The sequence below is a fragment of the Pleurodeles waltl genome, unplaced genomic scaffold (genome assembly GCF_031143425.1).
Source record: "Pleurodeles waltl isolate 20211129_DDA unplaced genomic scaffold, aPleWal1.hap1.20221129 scaffold_67, whole genome shotgun sequence".
NCBI classification, from domain to species: Eukaryota; Metazoa; Chordata; class Amphibia; order Caudata; family Salamandridae; genus Pleurodeles; species Pleurodeles waltl.
The window spans coordinates 1,911,162-1,919,471 of NW_027150384.1; positions in this window are offsets into that span (position 1 = coordinate 1,911,162).

Consider the following 8,310-nt stretch of genomic DNA (forward strand, 5'->3'; position numbering starts at 1 on the left):
CATAAGAAAACACAATACACAGATATACTAAAAATAAAGGTAGTTTATTTTTATGACAATATGCCAAAGTATCTCAGTGAGTACCCTCAGTATGAGGATAGCAAATATACACAAGATATATGTACACAATACCAAAATATGCAGTAATAGTAATAGAAAACAGTGCAAACAATGTATAGTCACAATAGAATGCAATGGGAGCACATAGGGATAGGGGCAACACAAACCATATACTCTAGAAGTGGAATGCGAACCACGAATGGACCCCAAACCTATGTGAGCTCGTAGAGGGTCGCTGGGACTGTAAGAAAACAGTGAGGGTTAGAAAAATAGCCCACCCCAAGACCCTGAAAAGTGGGTGCAAAGTGCACCTAAGTTCCCCAAAGAGCACAGAAGTCGTGATAGGGGAATTCTGCCAGAAACAACAACACCAGCAATGCAACAACGATGGATTTCCTGACGAGAGTACCTGTGGAACAAGGGGAGCAAGTCCAAAAGTCACGATCAAGTCGGGAGTGGGCAGATGCCCAGGAAATGCCAGCTGTGGGTGCAAAGAAGCTGCCACAGGATGGTAGAAGCTGTGGATTCTGCAAGAACGACAAGGGCTAGAAACTTCCCCTTTGGAGGATGGATGTCCCACGTCGTGAAGAGTCGTGCAGACGTGTTTCCGTGCAGAAAGACCGCAAACAAGCCTTGCTAGCTGCAAGGGTTGCGGTTAGGGTTTTTGGATGCTGCTGTGGCCCAGGAGGGACCAGGATGTCACCAATTGCGTGAGGGGGCAGAGGGGGCACCCCGCAAGACAAGGAGCCCTCTCAGAAGCAAGCAGCACCCGCAGAAGTGCCGGAACAGGCACTACAAAGTGGAGTGAACCGTAGCTCACCCGAAGTCACGAAAGAGGGTCCCACGACGCCGGAGGACAACTCAGGAAGTCGTGCACTGCAGGTTAGAGTGCGGGGGATCCAGGCTTGGCTGTGCACAAAGGAAATCCTGGAAGAGTGCACAGGAGCCGGAGTAGCTGCAAAACACGTGGTTCCCAGCAATGCAGTTTGGCGTGGGGAGGCAAGGACTTACCTCCACCAAACTTGGACTGAAGAGTCACTGGACTGTGGGAGTCACTTGGACAGAGTTGCTGAGTTCAAGGGACCTCGCTCGTCGTGCTGAGAGGAGACCCAGAGGACCGGTGATGCAGTTCTTTGGTGCCTGAGGTTGCAGGGGGAAGATTCCGTCGACCCACAGGAGATTTCTTTGGAGCTTCTAGTGCAGAGAGGAGGCAGACTACCCCCACAGCATGCACCACCAGGAAAACAGTCGAGAAGGCGGCAGGATCAGCGTTACAAGGTCGCAGTAGTTGTCTTTGCTACTTTGTTGCAGTTTTGCAGGCTTCCAGCGCGGTCAGCAGTCGATTCCTTGGCAGAAGGTGAAGAGAGAGATGCAGAGGAACTCTGATGAGCTCTTGCATTCGTTATCTGAAGAATTCCCCAAAGCATAGACCCTAAATAGCCAGAAAAGAAGGTTTGGCTACATAGGAAGGAGGATAGGCTAGCAACACAGGTAAGAGCCTATCAGAAGGAGTCTCTGACGTCACCTGCTGGCCCTGGCCACTCAGAGCAGTCCAGTGTGCCAGCAGCACCTCTGTTTCCAAGATGGCAGAGGTCTGGAGCACACTGGAGGAGCACTGGGCACCTCCCAGGGGAGGTGCAGGTCAGGGGAGTGGTCACTCCCCTTTCCTTTGTCCAGTTTCGCACCAGAGCAGGGCTGGGGGATCCCTGAACCGGTGTAGACTGGCTTATGCATAAATGGGCACCATCTGTGCCCATGAGAGCATTTCCAGAGGCTGGGGGAGGCTACTCCTCCCCTGCCTTAACACCTTTTTTTCAAAGCGAGAGGGTGTAACACCCTCTCTCTGATGAAGTCCTTTGTTCTGCCTTCCTGGGCCAAGCCTGGCTGGACCCCAGGGGGGCAGAAACCTGTCTGAGGGGTTGGTAGCAGCAGCAGCTGCAGTGAAACCCCTGAAAAGGCAGTTTGGCAGTACCCGGGTCTGTGCTAGAGACCCGGGGAATCATGGGATTGTCTCCCCAATACCAGGATGGCATTGGGGGGGGGGGGGCAATTCCATGATGTTAGACATGTTACATGGCCATGTTCGGAGTTACCATTGTGAAGCTATACATAGGTAGTGACCTATGTATAGTGCACGCGTGTAATGGTGTCCCCGCACTCACAAAGTCCGGGGAATTTGCCCTGAACAATGTGGGGGCACCTTGGCTAGTGCCAGGGTGCCCACACACTAAGTAACTTTGCACCCAACCTTTACCAGGTAAAGGTTAGACATATAGGTGACTTATAAGTTACTTAAGTGCAGTGGTAAATGGCTGTGAAATAACGTGGATGTTATTTCACTCAGGCTGCAGTGGCAGGCCTGTGTAAGAATTGTCAGAGCTCCCTATGGGTGGCAAAAGAATTGCTGCAGCCCATAGGGATCTCCTGGAACCCCAATACCCTGGGTACCTCAGTACCATATACTAGGGAATTATAAGGGTGTTCCAGTATGCCAATATGAATTGGTGAAATTGGTCACTAGCCTGTTAGTGACAATTTGTACAGAGAGAGCATAACCACTGAGGTTCTGGTTAGCAGAGCCTCAGTGAGACAGTTAGGCATCACACAGGGAACACATACATATAGGCCACAAACTTATGAGCACTGTGGTCCTGGCTAGCAGGGTCCCAGTGACACATAACAAATATACTGAAAACATAGGGTTTTCACTATGAGCACTGGGCCCTGGCTAGCAGGATCCCAGTGAGACAGTGAAAACACCCTGACCTACACTCACAAACAGGCCAAAAGTGGGGGTAACAAGGCTAGAAAGAGGTTACTTTCTCACACTACTGGCCTGCTTTTTGACCTGCTGACCCCTGACTCTGCTGGAATGACTCTGCCTTCCTCCTCAAGTGCCCTCCAAGGGCTTGGATTGAGCTGATGTCTCAGGGCTATCAAAGACTTCACCAAAGAGAAGAAAATCCAGCGCATTGGAAAGCTGATGCAGCTCCTGCAAAATTTGACGCAACGCCTTCCGAATCAACGCAGCGCCAGCTCTGCGGCTGAAAAATCACTGCATCGCCTGCTGGACTGATGCAAAGCCTGTTGCCTCTGTTCAATGCCTTCTGGGTTTTCAACGCATCATCACTGGGTGTCAAAAGAACAAAGGACATTCCACCACCTGCCATCTCGCATCCCCCAGAGACACCCAGGGACCTTTCTCCTGCTTCAACTGCCACCGCACCCTCACCCTACACCAATCGGCGGACCCTTCCACCACAGGACCATCGAACACCCACCCTGAATGCCTCAACTGCACCCTCCCCAACATACACTCCCTCCAGAAACACACCGTAGAACTCTGGGACCTGCTAGACTCCACCCACCCGGACATCGCTATTCTCACTGAAACATGGACAAACCCAGCGTAAGCACCGGACATCGCCATCACCATCCCCAGCGACTACAAACCTCTCCGCAAGGACCAGCCCTCTTGGGCAGGCGGCGGCCTGGCCATCGTACACAAATCCACCTTCCACCTGACAACCAAAGCAGAAGAAAACTCCCCCCTCATGGAACACCTCCATTTCCAGATACATGTCACCCCTACCTACCACCTTCCGCGGCACCCTCATCTACAGGCCAACTGGCCCCCACCCATCTTTCAGCAACTCCATCGTCAACATAATAGCGCCTCACACCCACACCCACACCTCCACAAACTACTTTCTCCTCAGCAACCTCAAATATCACATCGACAACTGCAATGACCACAACACCATTTCTCTGCTCGAGAACCTCGCCACTATCAGTCTCGAGAAACTGGTCACCTCGCCAAAAACACATCGCCGGACACACAGCCGACTAGATTTTCTCTGCCTGCCACAACATCACCATCAACAACACCTCCACGCTACACTGGACCAATCGTCACTGCACTCATTTCTACATCACCACACCTACCGTCCACCTCTGCACCCCACATAGGAAATGGAACCAGATCACTGAGGAGCAGCTCACAAAACCCTCAGCAAGTCACCATCTCCCCTCGCCACAGAAGCGAATATCTCAGCATGGAACTTCCACCAATGTATCTCCGAATGTGCCAACACCCTAGTGCCGCTCTGAATGACCTCAGGTAAACACAGCCTCAAGAAGGCCAGATGGTTCTCCCCCACACTCCAGGACTCCAGGCGCACCTGCTAGAAAAAAGGAAACAGCAAGTTCCCAGAGGACCTTGAGGCCCTCAAATCCACCATCAAATGTCACCACCACCTCATCAGATCCACTAGGAAAGCCGCCCTGCAGGACTGTATTGCCACCATTGAACACAATAGCAAAGAGCTCTTCACCGTGGTTAAAGAGTTCGCTAAACCTCATTCGGAAGCTGAAAACATTCCTCCACCTCAGAACCTCTGCAACAGACTAGACACTGTCTTCCATCAACAAATCAAGGACATCTACGATAGCTTGAGACCCCAAGAACCTCCGAGCCCACCAACAACCCTCCAGCTCAGCTCATCCGAACCTTTACAGATCCTGCACTGCTGGATCACCCTCACCACGAACGAGACCCGCTCCATCATGAGCAGCATCTACTCCGGAGCACCTACTGATCCCTGTCCCCACCACAGTTTCAACATAGCCAACACCTCCATCGTACCACAGCTCTGCCACACTCTCACCTGCTCCATGGAGACAGCTACCCCGAGGACTGGAAGCACGCCGAAATCCACCCACTCCTGAAGAAACCCAAGGCTGACCCCCTGGATCTCAAGAACTACCGCCCCATCTCTCTGCTGCCTTTCCTAGCCAAAGTCATTGAAAAGCCCATCAATGCACAGGTCCACAAACACATTGAGGATAACAACATCCTGGACATCTCCGAATCAGGCTTCAGGAGCAACCACACCACATAGACCGCACTCCTCGCCGCCACAGATGACATCCGCTCACTCCTCGACCTTGGCCAAACAGCAGCCCTCATCCTTCTGGACGTATCGGCTGCCTTCAACATGGTCTCCCATCAACCCCTCTGCTCCAGACTCCACGCAGCTGGTATCTGCGGCAAGGCCCTACAGTGGATACGCTCCTTCCTGACCGGCAGAACACAGAGAGTCAGCCTCCTGCCATACCTGTTGGAACCTACAGAGATCAGCTGCAGAGTGTCCCAGGACTCTTTCCTGAGACCCACACTTTTCAACATCTACATGGCCCCGCTCGCGTCCACCATCAACCATGCACTGAACATCATCTACTATGCTGACGAAACCCAGGTGATCATCTCACTGACCGAAAACCCTACAACTGCCAAGAACTGCTACAATGGTATGGAAGCCGTCACCACCTGGATGAAGGAGAGCTGCCTCGAGCTCAACTCAGAGAAGACTGAGATCCTCATCCTGGGACCATCGGCCTGGGATGACTCCTGGTGGCCTGTAACACTCGGCACCCCCTCTCACCCCAACAAACCACGCACACAACCTCAGCTTCATCCTGGATTAATTTTACGCCATGACCCGGTAGGTCAACTCTGTCGCATCCTCCTGTTTCTACTCACTCAGGCTTCTCCGGAAGATCTTCAAATGGATCAAAAATTACTGCTGCTAGACCGTAACCCAAGCCCTGGTCACCAGCAGGCTCGACTGTGGCAACGCCCTCTACGCAGGCACCACCTAGAAGAATTTGAAGAAACTACTGCACACCCAGAATGCCTCCACCAGACTCACCCGGAACGTCCTGTGTCCGAACACCTTAGAGTCCTCCACTAGCTCCTCGTTGAGAAAAGGATCAACTTCAAACTCCTTGTCCACGCATACAAGACTCTCCATGACCCAGGACCCACCTACCTCAACCACCGCATCCCCATCTACTCCCCCGCCGGACCGCTCCGCTCCACTCAACAGGCACTAGCCACCGTACTGCACATATGGACGACCTCGGCTGGAGGAAGATCCTCCGCCTACCTTGCGGCAAAGAGCTGGAACACTTTGCCTCTTCACCTCAGGCAGTCACCATCGTTACCCCAATTTAGGAAGGACCTTAATACCTGGCTCTTTGACTGACGCATGGAGGACCGACCCCCCACAGCGTCTTGAGACCCTTACAGCTGAGTAAGCGCTCTACAAATTTCTGATTGATTCATTGATTGCATTGGAACTGAAGACATTTCCTGTGATCTGGATGAATGGGCACAGACCGACAAGTGTCCTGAAGGTTCAGTTGGACCATCCAGTTGTGCTGTAGTAAAGAATCCCTGAGATGAACACCAGTTTCCATCTTGAAATGATGGTAAATTACAAACTGGTTGAATTATTTGAGGTTGATCACAGGTCTCATTTCTTGTTCTTCTTTTAAACTAAGAGGAGAAAACTGAAAAACCAGGATGGGTTGGGAGATGTAACTTGTATTGCTTGTTTGAGAAGAAGCTATTTTATTTCCAGGGAAATGAGACTGAACATTTCTTTAGAAAGTTTTAGAAGAGTAGGAAACACTGTTTGAAAAGGTACAGAGTAGAGTTCTATAACATAACCTTGCACACTGTTTAAAACCCATGGCTCTGACGTCATGGACTGACACTTTGATAGGAACAGACAAAGATGACTGTTGGAGGGGGCACGTTCTGACTGGCTGAGGCCCCAGCCAGGAAGAACCTACCACTCCATCAGGGCTGGATGTTTACACTCACTGCATAACCTGCGCTCACCCTTGGGATCCTTGGCACACAGCAGCCAGGCTTATCACAGGGGCAGTGGGTAAAGCATTGGCACAGCACTACCACACAACAATTACGCTGTGTGTCCCAAGAGAGACTTCACACAAGGTGTATGCAAATAAAGTTTGTATTAAGCACACACATTAGTTAACACAACATGAACATCATGTAAATCCGGGCCTAAATCACATTTAGAAATATCACTAGCAGTACTAGTCCCAACTGTGTTAAGTGTTAAAAGGACATTAGCAGTACGTACACATGAGAAAAATAATACTTTCCCTCCCAGCATCCTCCTGCAGTGCCAAAACACTGTCAGCAGGAGATCCACCCTAGCGATTATCCCCAATTCAATATCAATATTATGGGGTGGACCCAGGTTCACAACGATAGCAGCAATGTGTACACAGAGACTTGCAGCAGTTTTAAATAGGTCCGCTGAGTAAGCCGCATAGGTAAAGCTCAATGTCAACCTTAAACATACGGCAACACCGCTGTGCTGTGTAGCCAATCACTGGTAATCACTCTCACTCACTCACTCCGCACTGCTACGTGGTGTCACTGATATCAGGCAGGCTAGTATAACACACATTTACACCCACTCGTTCCCAGCTTCCTAATGTGGGCACTGATATCCGGCAGGTTAGTGGTCACTGTGCTTGCAGACCCATCCTGGCTCCAAACCGTCCTCCACCCTCCAACCAGTTCCTACTACCCACCCTGCACAAGCTGGAGATGAAAGTACCTTTTCCCTGGATACTAGGCCACTTGCGGACAGAATTACACTTGTTCAGGATCCCGGGGGAAAGGTGAGGGGAAGAAAGAGATAACGGCTGACAACAGTTGACAAATGGAGGTCTGGCCACCACTCGGGAAGTTTACTCAGGGGTCTTTGCACTGTGCCCTCTGGCACGGGCCCCAGTCTGCCAAGCATGGGGGGAGGGTCGCTTTGGGACACACACTGTTCACAGTGGTGTCAATCCAGGCACTCCGAAACACATATAGTTACTAATTCCACAACTCCCTGGAAGGGGGCACAACATCTATGGCGCGATGAATTGAGCCACCCAGAACAGTTACGGTTGTGCACAAAGAGTTACCAAATCGCACCTCCCTGGAAGGACGCACACTGTCTGGTGTACAATGACTTGAATGACTGCTTGCACGATGACTTGAGTCACACCAGATGATTTCGATCACCCACAAAGAGGTACTAATTTCTGTGCCTTCCTGGAATGGGGCACAACGTCTGGTGTGCGATGATTTTGGTCACACCAGACAATCCAGATCACACACGCTATCTGATCAATGTTGCATCTCCCTTTGAATGAAGCACAACTTCTGGTGAGGAGTGACTTGAGTCACGCCAGACAATTTCGAACACACACGTGGAAAGTTACCAATGGTGTACGTCCCTGGAATAAGGCACAAAGTCTGGTGGGCAGTCACACCAGAAAATTTGGTGCACAAACGAAGAGTTTGAGTTCCAAATCTCCTGGAATGAGGCACAACATCTGCTGCATGGTGACCTGAGATGCCCCTGACAAATCCAA